Consider the following 15,358-nt stretch of genomic DNA (forward strand, 5'->3'; position numbering starts at 1 on the left):
CTTATATGCTTTCCCTTATATGTCTTTTGTTGCTTTTCTCTTGCTGCTTTTAATATGTTTTCTTTGTGTTTAATTGTCATTAGCTTGATTAATATGTGCCTTGGTGTATTTCTCCTTGGGCTTATTCTGTATGGGACTCACCTAGCTTCTTGGACTTGATTAATTATTTCCTTTCCCATGTTGGGGAAGTTTTCCACTATAACCACTTCAAATATTTTCTCAGAACCTTTCTTTTTTTCCTCTTTTTCTGGGATGCTTATGATTCAAATGTTGATGTGCTTATTGTTGTCACCAAGGTCTCTGAGACTGTCTTCTGTTCTTTTTATTCTTTTTTCTCTTTCCTGCTCTGTGACAGTTCATTCCCCCATTCTATCTTCCAACTCACTTATTCATTCTTCTGCCTCAGCTATTCTGCTGTTAATACCATGTAGAGTATTTTTACTTTTGATTGTTTTGTTATTTAGATTTGTTTGCTCTTTAGTTCTTCTGAGTCCTTATTAACTGTTTTTGGTATTTTCTGTATTTTTTGTTGAGGTTTTTGATCTTTACTATCATTACTCTGAATTCTTTTTCCAGCAATTTTCCATTTCCTCTTCATTTATTTGGTTTTGTGGTTTTTTTACCTGCTCCTTTGCCTGTGTGTTGTTTCTTTGTTTTCTCATTTTGTCTAATTTATAGGATTTGCTGTGTCCTCTCCCTATGCTGCCTAGTAGTAATTCCTCTTGTTTCTGCCTTTTGACCATGTTACATTTTTAACATAAAAAAAACAGTTTAAACTCTGAAACACATTTGGCCTCAGCAGTTACATTCAAGGTATTACAGATCTATAATATAGGATGGAGTGCAGAAGGAGAGACAGAAGGCAGAAGGATCAATCTTTGAGCTAATCCTCAAATTATGAGTGTAGTTTGCATGAAAAGGAAAGAAATGACATCCCTGGCAGAGGCAGGAAAACATGCGGTATGTATTGAGAAAGGTGAGTTTAGAGTGGTTAGAGGGTATAGTGTGTACAGGGAAAGAGTGGTCTGAAATGAGGCTAGATTGATAAGCTTGGAGCAAATTATGAAAGCCTCTGCATGTTAAGAAGTGTGAACTAAATACTCATGTCTGAAATATTTCTACAATAATTTGAGTGTGGGGATGCATATGCAGGTAAGAGTTAGGGTTGGGCAGAGATGAGAGTTAGTGCATGGGAAGAAAGAAAATAAAAGAACGTTCTCTGAATATTCAGATGAATAAAAGTGGCAAACTCCACATCAGGAAGGGGAATCTCTTCTTGGGATCCAACAATCACAGCCATCTAAAAAAGTCTAGAACAGTCAAAGTCACAAAAGTAAATGCCAACCTAGTGTTTACATGAAGTGAACCATATCTAAAACAATAGGGAAATGAAAGACACAACAGAAAAGCATTAAGGCTAAGAGTTTCAAGCAGCTGTGAGTTTCAAGATGAAAGTGTAAAAGGATGCTAAGTTCACACCAGCCCACGAATTTATGAAAAATGCATCTACTTGTGGAGCAATTCTGACTGAAAACAAACTGGAGACTTGCAGAAAGAGTTTTCTACACCCAAGGCTATAAAGAAAGATACACGTGGGGTTGGGCAGAAAGGGAAGAGAATGGATCAGGTTGGGATTGCTGTACAAGGGGACACAGAAGAGGCAAGGGATATCAAGGGTTCAGAATTCCTCACTGAACAGTGAGCAGTTTGAATCATATATTGTGCACCCCAACTCTGGGGTCCAACACTAGGAAGATGAGTACTCTTAGCTGGATTGAAAAGCAAATAAAAATTAATAATAACAGGAGAACTGTACAAAACTTACATTCCACTTCTGAAGAGCACACTTGCTTGCTTACTCCTGGAAACAAAGTAGGAGAAGCAGATTGAAACCGCCCAGGTTTTTTGCTGATTTCCTGTGACTGCACTAGCATGAATCCAGAGCCTCTAATTGTGGTGCAGCTTCCCTACGAAGACAAAGGGTGCTGTAGCCAAGGAAAGTGTTCACTCGGGATGAAGAGAAAAGGTGTGTACCCAGCTCAGAATCTGAACAAGGTGGCAGAGTCTGTGGATTGGGAGCTGTCTAGAGCACTGACTGGCAAGTAGGGACAGTTCCAGTACATGTCCTGGCCTGTACTGGGTATATGCTCCAGACCTTCTTGCTCCAGTTCTGCTCACCTGTGGAGAAAAGGTGTCATATCTAGGAGTGTGGAGAGAGCACACATAGAGGGAATGGAACCATCTTGGACCTGAACCTCAGGGCCTCTGCTCTAGCAATGTGGGACCTGAACCTGCCCTCAATAGGGCAGTGATAACCACTGAGTAGAGAAGCTCAAGCTCACACCTCGATCTGGCTTTAGCCCCTCCATCTCCAACCCCAATTTACCATCAAGGTGATAGCTATGAGCACACACTTAGGAAAAACCTGAGCCACACTCACTTCATGACCAGCTCTCCCACCAAAGCCACTGAGCACACACACACTGCATAGGAACAGTCACACACAAGGATATCCTTTCCAGGCCAGGATAGGTAACTGTTTAAAATAATTTCATATAAACAGAGACGGTTAAAAAAATAAGAAAGAATAATTTGGTTCAAATGAAAGGACTAAAAAAGGGGAATAATCCAAAAATCAGCTAATTAAACAGAGATACATAATTTACCAAAGAGTTCAAAGCATTGCTAATAAGAAGGATAACTGACCTTGGAAAAGAATATATGAACACAGTGAGAATTTTAACAAGGAACTAGAAAATATAAAAAAGAACCAGTCAGAGCTGAAGAATACAAAAACAGAAGTGAAAAAACACAAAAGAAGGAATTAACAGAAAACAGGAGATATATCTTAATAAAAATGTCAAAAGTTAAAGATAAAAGAAAGATTTCTAAAGACAGCAAGAGAAAAAAAGTGGGGGGTCACAAAATAGGGAAGCCCCATAAGGCTATTGGATGATTTTTCAATGAAAACTTCACAACCAAGAAGGGAGTGTCATGATATATTTAAAGTGCAGAAAGGGAAAAACCCACAATCTTGGATACTCTGCCCAGCAAGATTATCATTCAGAATTGAGGAGAGATAAAAACAAACAAACAAAACAAACAAACAAACAAAACTTCTCAGACAAGCAAAAACTAAAAGAGTTCATCAACACTAAACCTTCCTTAAAAGAAGTGTTAAAAGGTTTTCTTTAAGTGGAAAAGAAAAAGTTACAAAATGTATGAATTTATAAAAAAAGGAATAATCCCACTAATAGATCACACTAATAGACGCAAATATACAGTAGAGGGTATGGTTCGACCACTGAACTTAAGCAACTATCAATTTAAAACAAGTAGTTATGTTGGGCTTCCTAGATGGACAGTGGTTGAGAATCCACCTACCAATGCAGGGGACATGGGTTCTATCCCTGCTCCAGGAAGATCCCACATGCCATGGAGCAACTAAGCCAGTGCACCACAACTATTGAGCCTGCGCTTTAGAGCCCATGAGCCACAACTATTGAGCCCATGTGCTGCAACTACTGAAGCCCACATGCCTAGAGCCTGTGCTCCGCAATGAGAAGCCATGGCAATGAGTAGCCCCCACTCACTGCAATTAAAAAAAAAGCCTTCACACAGCAAAAAAGACCCAACACAGCCAACAAAAATAAATAAATAAATAAATAAATAAATAAATAAATATTTTTAAAAATGCAAGTAGTTATAGTTACAGGTCAACATATATGGACCCGATGGTAACCACATACAAAAAAAACCCTACAGGAGATACCCCAAAAATACAGAGAAAGGAACAAAAGCAAACCATTAAAGATAATCATCAAACTACAAAGGAAGAAACTAAGGAAACAACAGAGAAGTACTATAGAAACTACCATGAAACAAGTCACAAAATGGCAATAAGTTCGTGCATATCAAGAATAATTTTAAATGTCAATGGACTAAATGCTCCAATCAAAAGACATAGGGTGGCTGATAGGATTAAAAACAGGACTCATGTATATTCTGCTTACAGGAGTCTCACTTCAGATCTAAACACACACTCAGACTAAAAGTGAGGGGATGGAAAAAGGTGTTTCATGCAAATGGAAAAGAAAAGAAAGGTGGGTTAGCAATAATCATATCAGACAAAGTAGATTTTAAAACAAAGTCTAGGGAATTTCTGGGCAGTCCAATTGTTATGATTCTGTGCTTCTACTGCAGGAGCATGGGTTTGATCCCTGGTTGTGAAACTAAGATCCCACAAACCATGAAGCATGACCAAAATAAATGAATAAAGTAAAATAAAATAAAATAAGCTTACTTTAAAAATCTCTACAACAAAAGACAAAAAAGTCACTATATAATAATAAAGTTATGCATACAAGAGGATATTACACTTGTTAACATATACACACTCAATACAGGCACACCTAAATATATAATGCAAATATTTACAGAGATACAGGGAGACATTAACAGTAATACAATACTCTAATGGACTTATGTCAATGGCTCTACCTTCCAAACAGAAAAACAATACTGAAAAATTGGTCTTAAATAACACATTAGACCAGATTGACTGGATTAAATATCTACAGGACATTTTACCCCCAAAGAGCAGAATACACATTCTTTTTAAGTGCACATCATACATTTCCCAGGATAGATTACATGCTAGGCTACAAAACAAGTCTCAAAAAATTTAAGAAGATAGAAATTATATCAAGCATTTTTTTTTTCCTGACCACAATGGTGTAAAATTAGAAATCAATTACAGGAAGACAAATGGAAAAAACAAACAAATATGAACAATAAAAAAAATGCTATTAAAATCAAATGGATCAATGAAAAAATCAGAAAGTACCTCAAGACAAATGAAAATGAGAATACATTTCCACTATTTATGGGACATAGCTAAAAGAGTTCTAAGAGGGAAGTCTATAGTGATACAGGGCTACCACAAGAAACACACAAAAAAATATCAGGTAAACAAGCTAATGTGCCATCTAAAGGAATCAGAGAAAGAAGAACATAAAAAGCCCAAAGTCAGTAGGGGAAAGGAATTAATAAATATTGGAGTAAAATAAATAAAATAGAGACCAAAATAACAAAAAAAAAATCAATAAAACCAAGAGCTGTTTTTTGAAAGGGTAAACAAAATTAATAAGCTATTAGCCACACTCAGTCATAAAAGAGAAATGACCAAATAAACAAAATAAGAAATGAAAGAGGAGAAATTAGAAGCAATATCACAGAAATACAAAAAAAATCATAAAAGTATACTGCAGTCATATGCCAACAAATTCAATAACCTAGAAGTAATAGATGAATTTCTAGAAATGTGAAATCTTCCTAGACTGAATCAGGAAGAAATAGATAATATGAACAGACTGATCACTAGTAGTGAAGTGAATTGTTAATCAAAAACTCCCAGCAAATAAAACTTCACAGGGTAATTCTACCAAACATAAAAAAGAGCTACTTATCTTTCTCAAATTATTTCAAAAACCCGAACAAGAAGTATTCCCCAATTTCATTCCATGAGGTCACCATTACCTTGATACCAATACCAGATGTAGACATTACAAAAAAAAAAAAATGATGCCAAAATATCTGATGTATATAAATGCAAAAATCCTAAACAAAATATTAGTAAATCTAATGCAAAAGTATAAAAAAAAAGATCATACATTATGATCAAGTGGGATTTATTCCAGGTGCAGGGTTAGAAGGATGGTTCAATATCTGCGAATCAAGCAATATGATACACAATAGTAACAAAAGTAAGAATGAAAATCACATGATTGTATCAATAGCAAAAAGTATTTGATGAAATTCAACATCAATTGATGATAAAAAATTTTCACCAAAGTTTGTATAAATGGAATCTATCTCAACATAATAAAGGCCATTGATGACAAATTCACAGCTAACATCATACTCCATGATAAAAAGCTGAGCTGGACTTCCTAGGTGGCGCAGTGGTAAAGAATCCGCCTGCCAAGGCAGGAGACATGGATTCGAGCCCTGCTCTGGGAAGATTCCACATGCCATGGAGCAACTAAGCCCGTGTGCCATAAAAACAAACAAACAAACAAACAAACAAACAAAGCTGAGCTTTTCCTCTAAAATCAGGAACAAGACAGATATGTCCACTCTCAACACTTCTTGTGAACATAGAATTAGAAATCCTAGCCAAAACAATCAAATAAGAAAAATAAGTTAAAGGCATCCAAACTGGAAGCGAAGACATAAAACTGTCACTATTTGCAGGTAACATGATATTGGGTTGTCCAAAACATTGATTTGGGTTTTTCCATAAAATGGTACAGAAAAACCTGAATGCACTTTTTTGGTGAACCCAATAATTTGTTTTAAAAAACCTAAAATCTACACCCCAAAACTATTAGAACTAACAAATTCAGCAAAGTTGCAAGATACAGCATTAATATACAGAAATTTGTTGCATTTCTGTACACTAATAATGATGTATCTGAAAGAGAAAGTTTAAAAAATCTCATTTAAAGTTGCTTCAAAAAGGATAAAATACCTAGGAATAAAATTAACCAAGGAGGTAAATGACCTATACTCTGAAAACTATAAAACATTCATGAAGGAAATTAAATATGACACAAAGAAATGTAAAAATATCCCTTGCTCTTGGATTGGAAGAATTAATATTGTTAAAATGGCCATACCAGCCAAAACACACTACAGGTTTAATAATTTTTTTTTATCTAAATTCCCTTGACATTTTAACAGAACTAGAACAAATAATTCTAAAATTCAAATGGGACCACTAAAGACCCCAAATTGCCAAAGAAGTATTGAGAAAAAAGAGCAAACAAACCTGGAGGTATAAACCTTTCAGACTTCAGATTACACTAATAAAGTTACAATAATTGAAACAGCATGGTCCTAGCACAAAAACAGACATATAGACCAATGCAACAGAATACAGACCCTAGAAATAAACCCATGCACCTATTGTCAATTAATCTGCAACAAAGGGGTCAAGAATATACAATGGAGAAAAGACAGTCTCTTCAACAAGTGGTGCTGCACAAGGTCTCACATGCAATGGGACACAGCACAAAGCAGTACCTCCATAGGAACTGGGGCTAGACCTACTTAGGAGTCTTGGAGGGTCTCCTGGGGAAGTGGGATTTGGCTCTAGCTCACTGTGGGGGCAAGGGGACTGGTAGTAGAGGCCCCAGGGAATAGAATCCAGCATGAGATCTTCTGGAGGTCACCATTTCAGCACCAAGACCTGGCCCCACCCAACAGCTTGCAGGCTACAATTCTGGAACACCTTAGGCCAAACAACAGCAAGACAGGAGCACAGCTGCACTCATCAGCAGACAGTCTGGCTAAACTCATACTAAATCCACGGACACCCCAAAACACACCCCTTCACATGCCCCAGCCCATTAGAGGGACAATACACAGCTCCACCCACCAGAGCACAAGCACCAGTCTCTCCCACCAAGAAGCCTGCACAAGCCCCTGGACTAACCACATTCATGAAGGGGCAGACACCAGAAGCAAGAACTATAGTCCTGCAGCCTGCAAAAAGATGTCTGCAAACACAGTAAGTCAGACAAAATGAGATGACAGAGAAATATATCCCAGATGAAGGAACAAGATTAAAACCTGTAAGAACAACTAAATGAAGACGAGATAAGATATCTAGAAGAGATAAGCAAACTATCTGAAAAAGAATTCAGAGTAATGATAATAAAGATGATCCAAAATCTCAGAAAAAGAATGAAAGCATAGATCAATAAGAAACAAGAAAAGTTTAACAAAGATATAGAAGAACTAAAGAACAAACAGATGAAAAACACAGTAATTAAAATGAAAAATACACTAGAAGGAATCAATAGCAGAATAACTGAGGCAGAAGAATGGACAAGTGAGCTGGAAGATAGAATGGTGGAAACAACTGCCAGGTAGCAGAATAAAGAAAAAAAGAATAAAATGAAATTAGGACAACCTCCAGGACAACATTAAACACACCAGTGTTTGAATTATAGGGGTCCTAGAAGAAGAAGAGAAGACAAGGGGTGAAGTGGGGAGGGTTGGGGGGGAGTGAATTGGGAGACTGGAATACTAAATTGTACACTCTAAATATATGCAGTTTATTGTAAAAAATAAACAACTAAAAAGTTAAAAAATGAATACAAGGGGTGTGGGAAAATATTTGCAGAGATTATAGTCAAAAATTTATTTAACATGGAAAAGGAACTAGGCACCCAATCCAGGAAGTGCAGAGAGTCTCATACAGGATAAATCCAAGCAGGAACACATTGAGACACATATTAATCAAAATAACAAAAATCAAAGACAAATAAAAAATATTAAAAGCAACAGGGGGAAAGCAACAAATAACATAAAGGGATCCACATAAGTTTACCAGCTGATCATTTAGCAGAAAATCTGCAAACCAGAAGAGAGTAGAACAATATATTTAAAGTGATGAACGGGAAAAGCCTAAAACCAAGAATACTCAACCCAGCAAGTCTCCCTCATTCAGATTTAATGGAGAAGTCAAAAAAGTTTTACTGACAAGCAAAACTAAGAGAATTGAGCACCACCAAACCAGCTTTGCAAAAAATGCTAAAGGAACTTCTCTAGTCAGGAAAGAGATCAACAACTTAAAATAACATTGTACATGTATAGGCTGCTATATTATAACCTCATGGGAAGGGCAAACCAAAAAGCTACAATACATACATACACAAAAAATAAAAAGCAACTCAGACACAACACCAAAGACAGTTATCAACTCACAAGAGAAGAGAGCAAAAGAGGAAGGGAAGAAAAAAGATCCACAAAAACAAACCCAAAATAATTAAGAAATTGTCAATAGGAACATATATATCAATGACTTTAAATGTAAATGGATTAAGTACTCCTACCAAAAGACATAGGTTGGCTAAATGAATACAAAAACAAGACCTGGAAATAAGCTATCTACAAGAAACCCACTTCAGATCCAGGGACACGTACAGACTGAAACTTAGGGAATGGAAAAAAATATTCCATGCAAATGGAGAGCAAAAGAAAGCTGGAGTAGAAATACTTGTATTGGACAAAAATAGACTTTAAAATAAAAAATGTTGCAAGAGACAAGAAAGGAAAGTACACAATGATCAAGGGATTAAACCAAGGAAAAGATATAACATTGTAAATATATATGCACCAAACATAGGAGCACCTCAATATTTAAGGCAAGAGCTAACAGCCGTAAAAGTGGAAATCAACTGTAATGCAATCATAGTGGGGGACTTTAACACTCAATCTTTATCAGTGAATAGATTACCAGATAGAAAATTAATAAGGAAACACAAGCCTTAAATGACACATTAAACCTAGTAGAGTTAATTTGCTATTTATAGGACATTCCACCTGAAAGCAACAGAAAATATTTTCTTCTCAAGTGCACACAGAACATTCTCCAGGATAGATCACAACTTGGGTCACAAATCAAGCCTTGATAAATTTAAGAAAATTGAAATCATATCAACCATTTTGCCCAACCAAAAGGCTAGGAGATTAGAAAATAAATTACAGGGAAAAAAACTGTAAAAGACACAAACACATGGAGGTTAAACAATATGTTACTAAACAAAAAATGGATCACTGAAAAATGAAAGAAGAAATCAAAAAAGACCTAGAGACAAATGACCTTGAAACAATGATCCAAAACCTATTGGACACAGCAAAAGCAGTCATAAGAGGGAAATTTATAGCAATACAATCTTGCCTCAGGAAACAAGAAAAAACTCAAATAAACAACCTAACCTTACACCTAAAGCAACTAGAGAAAGAAGAACAAACAAAATCAAAAGTTAGTAGATGAAAAGAAATCATAAAGATCAGAGCAGAAATACATGAAATAGAGATGAAGAAAACAATAAAGATCAATTAAACAAAATCTGATTCTTTGAGAAGATAAACAAAGTTGATAAACCTTTAGTCAGACTCATTAAGAAAAACAGAGATAAGACAAATCAATAAAATTAGAAATGATAAAAGTTACAACTAACATCACAGAAATACAAAAGATTATGAGACTACTGCAACCAACTATAAGCCGATAAATTGGACAACCTCACAGCAGTGGACAAATTCATAGAAAATTACAACCTTATGAGACTGAACCAAAAAGAAATAGAAAATATGAACAGACCAATAACAAGTGCTGAAATTGAAATAGTGATTCAAAAAGTCCAAACAACAAACGTCCAGGACCAGATGGCTTCACATACAAATTCTATCAAACATTTAGGGAAAAGTTAACACCTGCCCTTCTGAAACTGTTCCAAAAAAATGCAGAGGAAGGAAAACTCCCAAGCTCATGCTATGAGGCCACCATCACCCAGAAACCAAAACCAGAAAAAGACATCATGAAAAAAATTACAAACCAATCTCACTGATGAACACAGACACAGAAATCCTTAACAATATACTAGCAACTGAATCCAACAATACATTGAAAGAATCATACACTGTAATGAAGTCAGATTTATCCTAGTGATGCAAGGATGCTTCAATATCCACAAATTCATCATTGTGATACACCACATCAACAAACTGAAGAACAAAAACCAAATGGTCATCTCAATAGATGCAGAAAATGCTTTTTGTCAAAAGTCCACACCCATTTATAATAAAAACTCTGCAGAAACTGGGCATAGAGGGAAACTGCCTCAACATAATAAAGGCCATATACCACAAACATATATCACAAACCCATAGCAAACATCACTCTCAATGGTGAAAAACTGATAGCATTTCCTCTAAGATCAGGGACAAGACAAGGGTGCCCACTCTCAATGGTATTATTCAACATAGTTACGGAAGTTATGGCCATGGAAATCAGAGAAGAAAAAGAAATAAAAGGAATTCAAATTGGAAAAGAAGAAGTAAAACTGTCACTGTTTGCAGATGATATGATACTATACATAGAAAATCATAAAGATGCTACCAGAAAACTAGAGCTCATCAATGAATTTGGTAAAGTTGCAGGATACAAAATTAATGCACAGAAATCTCTTGCATTCTGATACACTAAAAATGAAAGAGGAGAAATGAAGGAAACAATCCCATTTACCATTGCATCAAAAAGAATAAAATATCTAGGAATGAACCTACCTAAGGAGGCAAAAGAACTCTACTCAGAAAACTAGAAGATAACTGATGAAAGAAATCAAAGATGACACAAACAGATGCAGAGTTATACTGTTTTCTTGGATTGGAAGAATAAATATTGCCAAAATGACTATACTACCCAAAGCAATCTACAGATTCAGTGCAATACCTATCAAATTACCAATGTCATTTTTCACAAAATTAGAACAAAAAATTTTACATTTTGTATGGAAACACAAAAGACTCTGAATAGCCAAAGCAATCTTCAGAAAGAAAAATGGAGTTGGAGGAATCAAGCCCCCTGAGTTCAGACTATACTATAAAATGACACTCATCAAAAAAGTATGGTACTGGCTGATGGAACAGGATAGAAAGGCAAGAGATAAACCCATGCACTATGGTCACCTAATCTATGACAAAGGAGACAGCAATATACAATGGAGAAAAGACACTTTCTTCAATATGTGCTGCTGGAAAAAACTGGACAGATGCATATAAAAGAATGAAATTAGAACACTCCCTAGCACTATACACAAAAATAAACTCAAAATGGATTAAAGACCTAAATGTCAAGCAAGATACTGTCAAACTCTTAGAGGAAAACATAGAAAGAACACTCTCTGACATAAATCACAGCAGTGTTTTTTTGATCCACCCCCTAAAATAACAAAAATAGAAAGAAAAATAAACAAATGGGACCTAATGAAACTTAAAAACTTTTGCACAGCAAAGGAAGCCACAAACAAAATGAAAAGACAACCCTCAGAATGGGAGAAAATATTTGCAAATGAACAACTGACAAGAGATTAGTCTCCAAAATATACAAACATCTCATACATTTCAAGATGAAAAAAAAAAAAAAAAACCTCAGTCAGTAATGGGCAGAAAATCTAAATAGACATTTCTTCAAAGAAGACATACAGATGACCATAAAGCACATGAAAACTATCTCAACATCACTAATTATTAGAGAAATGCAAATCCAAACTTCAATGAGATATCACCTCACAGTGGTCAGAATGGCCATCATCAAAAAAATTACAAAAAATAAATGCTGGAGAAGGTGTAGAGAAAAAGGTACCCTCCTACACTGTTGGTGGGAATGTAAATTGGTACAGTCACTATGGAGAACAGCATGGAATTTCCGTAAGAAAAACTAGAGAGTACAGAGGATTAAAATGGTGGAGTAGGAGGACGTACATTCACTCCCTCTTTCAAGAGTACCAGAATTACAACTAAATGCTGAACAATCATCGACAGAAAGACACTGGAACTCACCAAAAAAGACACCCCACATCCAGAGACAAAGGAGAAGCCACAATGCAATGGTAGAAGGGGCACAATCATGTTAAAATCAAATCCCATAAATGTTGGGTGGGTGACTTGCAAACTGGAGAACAGTTATACTGCAGAAGCCTACCCAGTAAAGTGAGGGTACTGAGCCCCACGTTAGGCTTCCCAACCTGGGAGTCCAGCAACGGGAGGAGGAATCCCCAGAGAATAAGACTTTGAAAGCCAGCAGGATTTGATTACAGGACCTCCACAGGACTGGGGGAAACAGAGATTCCACTCTTGGAGGGCACACAAAAAAGTGTGCTCACCAGGACCCAGGGGGAAGGAGTAGTGACCCCATAGGAGACTGAACCAGACCTACCTGCTGGTGTTGGAGGGTTGCCTGCAGAGCTGGGGGGCAGCTGTGGCTCACCGAGGAGACAGGGGCACTGGCAGCAGGGGTTCTGGGAAGTGCTCATTGGCATGAACTCTCCCAGAGTCCATCATTAGCCCCACCAAAGAGCTTGTAAACTCCAGTGCTAAGTAGCCTCAAGCCAAACAGCCAACAAGGTGTGAACACAGCCCCACCCATTAGCAGACAAGCAGATTAAAGTTTTACTGAGCTCTGCCCACCAAATCGGATTAAAGTCTTACTTAGCATTGCCCACCCAGCCCTACCCACCATCAGTCCCTCCCATCAGGAAGCACGCACCAGCCTCCTAGATAGCTTCCTCCACAAGAGGGCAGACAGCAGTATCAAGCAGTATCAGCAGTATTTCATCTTGTGGAACTGAAAACCACAGCAACAGAAAGATAGAGAAAATGAAAAAGCAGAGGACTTTGTACAGGATAAAAACCCAGAAAAACAACTAAATGAAGAGGAGATAGGCATCCTTCCAGAAAAAGAATTCAGAATAATGATGGTGAAGATGATCCAGGACTTTGAAAAAAGACTGGATGCAAAGATCAAAAAGTTTACCAAAAACCTAGAAGAATTAAAGAGCAAACTAACAGAGATATGCAACACAATAACTAAAATGAAAAATACACTAGAAGGAACCAATAGTAGATTACCTGAGGCAGAAGGGCGAATAAGTGACCTGGAAGACAGAATGGTGATAATCACTGATGCAGAAAAGAATAAAGAAAAAAGAATGAAAAGAACTGAAGACAGCCTAAGATACCTCGGGGACAATATTAAATGCACCAACATTCGCATTATAGGGGTCCCAGAAGGAGAAGGGAGAGAAAGGACCCAAGAAAATATTGGAAGAGATTATAGTTGGAAACTTCCCTAACAGGGGAAAGGAAATAGCCACCAAGTCCAGGAAGTGCAGAGAGTCCCAGGCAGCATAAACCCAAGGAGAAACATGCCAAGACATACAGTTGTCAAATTGACAAAAATTAAAGACAGAGAAATGTTATTAAAAGCAACAAGGGAAAAATGATAAATAACATACAAGGGAACTCCCATAAGGGTAACAGCTGATTTCTCAGCAGAAACTCTGCAAGCCAGAAGGGAGTGGCATGCTATATTTAAAGTGATGAAAGGGAAGAATCTACAACCAAGAATACTCTAGCCAGCAAGGATCTCATTCACATTCCACAGAGAAATCAAAAGCTTTACAGACAAGCAACAGCTAAGACAATTCAGCACCACCAAACCAGCCCTACAACAAATGCTAAAGAAACTTCTCTAAGTGGGAAACATAAGAGAAGAAAGGGACCTACAAAAACAAAAACAAAAACAAAACAATTAAGAAAATGGTAATACGAACATACATATCAATAATTACCTTGAATGTAAATGGACTAAATGCACCAACCAAAAGACACAGACTGGCTGAATGGTTACAAAAATAAGACCCATATACATGCTGTCTACAAGAGACCTACTTCAGACCTAAGGACACATACAGACTGAAAGTGAGGGGATGGAAAAAGATATTCCATGCAAATGAAAATCAAAAGAAAGCTGGAGTAGCAATACTCATATCAGATAAAATAGACTTTAAAATAAAAATTGTTACAAGAGACAAGAAAGGACATTACATAAAGATAAGGCATCCATCCAAGAAGAGGAGATAACAATTATAAATATATATGCACCCAATATAGAAGTACCTCAGTACATAAGTCAAATGCTAACAACTGTGAAAGAGGAAATGCAAGGCAGAAATAGAGACACAGATGGAGAGAACAAACACATGGACACCAAGTAGGGAAAGTGGGGAGGGTTGGGGGGATGAATTGGGAGCTTGGGATACCAAACTGTACACTCTAAATATTTGCTGTTTATTGTCTGTTAACTGTACCTCAATAAAATTTCTTAAAAAAAAAAGAAAAAGAAAAACTAAAAATACAGCTACTATACAATCCAGCAATCTCATTCATGGGCATATATCTGGATAAAACCATCACTCGAAAAGATACACGCACTCCAATGTTCATTGCAGCACTATTTACAGTAGTCATGACACGGAGGCAACATAAATGTCCATCAATAGAGGAATGGATAAAGAAGATGTGGTATATATATACAATGGAATATTAGCCATAAAAAGGAACAAAATTGGGACATTTGTAGAGACATAGATGGACCTAGAGACTGTCATATAGAGTGAAGTGAGTCAGAAAGAGGAAAACAAATATTGTACATTAACACATATATGCGGAATCTAGAAAAATGGTACAAATCAACTGGTTTGCAAGGTAGAAGCAGAGACACAGATGTAGAGAGCAAACATATGGACACCAAGTGGGGAAAGCAGGGGGGTTGGGGTGGGGTGAATTGGGAGATTGGGATTGCCATATATACATTAGTAATAAGAAAAAAAATCAAATTGTACACTTTAAATATATGCAGTTTATTGTATGTCTATTGTATCTCAATAAAAGTTCTAAAAGAAAAGAAAGTGCACAAACCATGACAGTATTGTAGCTTTAA

Source organism: Hippopotamus amphibius, chromosome X, assembly GCF_030028045.1.
Source record: "Hippopotamus amphibius kiboko isolate mHipAmp2 chromosome X, mHipAmp2.hap2, whole genome shotgun sequence".
Lineage (NCBI taxonomy): Eukaryota > Metazoa > Chordata > Mammalia > Artiodactyla > Hippopotamidae > Hippopotamus > Hippopotamus amphibius.